Source organism: Caloenas nicobarica, chromosome 5 (assembly GCF_036013445.1).
Source record: "Caloenas nicobarica isolate bCalNic1 chromosome 5, bCalNic1.hap1, whole genome shotgun sequence".
NCBI classification, from domain to species: domain Eukaryota; kingdom Metazoa; phylum Chordata; class Aves; order Columbiformes; family Columbidae; genus Caloenas; species Caloenas nicobarica.
The window spans coordinates 7,684,894-7,687,371 of record NC_088249.1 but is presented as its reverse complement, the minus strand read 5'-3'; the positions used below and the strand labels follow the sequence as shown (position 1 = coordinate 7,687,371).

The 2,478-nt window shown below is 42.7% G+C and overlaps 1 long non-coding RNA gene across 2 annotated transcripts; it reads right to left on the bottom strand.

Annotated features, from left to right (window-relative positions):
* Positions 1-279: 279 nt before the first annotated feature.
* On the bottom strand, positions 280-1,634 carry LOC135989779 (uncharacterized). 2 transcript variants are annotated; one of them, XR_010606335.1, is made up of 3 exons: positions 1,311-1,634; positions 558-676; positions 280-460 (listed from the first exon to the last, which is right to left on the bottom strand). It is a non-coding gene; the product is annotated as an uncharacterized LOC135989779 (long non-coding RNA). The 2 variants fall into 2 exon arrangements; XR_010606336.1 differs by having other exon boundaries at positions 1,364-1,634.
* Between the last annotated feature and the right edge of the window lie 844 nt (positions 1,635-2,478).

Below are 2,478 nucleotides of genomic sequence, written 5' to 3'. Positions count from 1 at the left end.
ACACTCTCACTTACAGAGGGGCCCCTTTACATCTGTCTGGCACTGGAGAACGGCCTTACAGGGGGCACAAACAACATCACATTCATCTTCGTGCCCTTCACCCTGGCAGGGGGCTGCAGAGGGGACCTGTAGCATAAACAAGAACTTGGTCCAACCAATAGTTTTAAGGGACTATATAGCCTACATCAGCACAGTGAACATCTACTACAAGAAACTAGGTTCAGGAGACAGTTTCAGAAGGAACGCGATTTTAATATGTATAAGCTATAAGACCCTATATCAAGTTTTCTCATAGAGTCATCACAAAAATTTCTATTCTGTTACACAGCTTTATTAGTATTTTCTTAACATTGATGATGGATCCATACAGCACCTTCCAGATGCACAGTTGGATTTTCAGCTTAGGTGTATCAGCATAGCTAACTTCTTTTTTTCCACCTGAATTAGTTGTTCTTCACAGCTAGGAATAAAAAAAAAAAAATTTTTTTAAAAAGCACTGATCTTCCCTGAGCCTAGGGCATTTCAGATCTAGGTTACTGCTGAAAAATTAGCCATACTCATTCAGATCCAATTTCTGCTTTCCCAGAAACTTCAGTGGGGGCCCAGTCTTCCACCACCAAGCCCAAAATTCTTTTCCTTCCAGGCAGCGTGGTCTGTTTATGGGTAACAAATATTGCTGTGGGCAGAGAAAATGTTTTAAGTGAACCCCCACCTCTCTCCACGTGCTCGTGCACCCCCCAGCGATCCCACTGCCAGATTCTGCCGTCAGATACGTGAGGATACCAGGAACAGGACGGGGCGCAGAACATCTGGCTCACAGGCAGTACCCGAAATGCTGCAGATTTGCACGAATTCTTGACAGTGTGTGGTCAGGAATTAGGTTAGCATTGATTTGGGTGAGCTGGCGGGAACATCCTTAGCTGTACCCGTAGACAGGCCGGTCACATGAGGAACAGCTGGAGTGCACACAGAGCCTTCTTTAATTAAAGTGCTACTCGCCATTTTTCTGGCAGGGATCCCAGAAAAGCAATAAAATGGCAGCAGAGAAAACAAATGCTACATAACACACTTCCACTCTCCTTTATGTTCCCAAGTCCTCTACTCCCTCAAGCATAAAAAAATAAAAAACAAACAAACAAAAAAACATAAAAAGAAAGTAAGATTAATTTTCTTTGTTATTATTTCTGTTAATAATCATTCTTCATTTGACAGTCTAGGAAAGGAAAAGGTCAAGAGGGAAGAAAAAAGGGTCAGGAGAATTGAAGCAGCTATTCACTGACGTTCATGATTAAACATGTGAAACAATGTACCTGCTTATTAGGACATCTCCAGCTCCAAGAAAACATCTGCAGAGCATACACACCTTTTCAGGAGACGTGTGTGCCATGAAAACACACCAGCACCTCGCGGGAACATGAACAGCATTCACATGTCAGTTGTTATGGAAACATTTTCTTTTCCCCCCCTTTCTCCCTCAGATCTCCTTCCTAAACTGAGCTTGGGATTATCACACACCAATTGCTGCTGTCGTTTCCCAAATTTGCCAAAGTTCACTGGGTTTTTGCTCTGTGTTTCTCCAACCTCCACCTCCCACCAGAGGAGCCCAAGGATGCAGAAGTTCCCTGTCCTGCGGCACATGGACCACTGCACAGACTGGGTTCCCAGCAAGAAACCTATCTGACACTAATAATAACCACGCTGCTATTTTTGTTGTTGCCGTTGTATTATTAGGCTTTTTACAGCACAGGGCATGGAAGGAAAGACACAGGGACACGCGGAACAAAAATGTGAAACCAAAGACAGGTACAGGTTGCTCCCATTATAGAGGAAATGCATAATCATCTTCTGAGCAGGAGCAAGGTTATCGGGGACACACATGCTGAAACACAAAGGGTGTTTCACTCTGGGAAAGCACCTTGGAGTCAGAGAAAGCAGGAACTAATTCAGTACACGTAGTATAACTGGGGCTCAGTGGGACATGGGATCCGAGAACCAACCGTCTCCAAATGCAAGGGAAGCAGCTCAACCTAAATGATAAACCAGTCCCAGATCCTCAAACCTGAACCCTCAACAGAGCTAATCTGAAATAGAGAACATCAGAAATCTGGATTTGAATTTTTCAGCTTGAGCCCATCTCTGTGTCTGAGATTTACAGTTTGACATGTTTATATTGAAACAAGATGGCTATAAATACAGTATATTTCTCTCTCAGTAGAGTCTGAGGATAGGAATGTTTAAAAGCACTCAGCAGGGGACTAGCACAGCTCCCAGTGAATTTAATTATAAAATCTCCCTGCTTTTACTCCAAGTAGTTTAGGCTGGCAGTAGTTAGACTGCTTTTGAAAATCCCGCTTTATTTGTATATAGCTACAAATCATCTATATTTATATAACTGAATGTGCATCCTAAGAACATACACAAAACATATTTTTAGTAGCACAGATGAGGAATTTTCCATGCAGGATTTCTTTAGTTTAG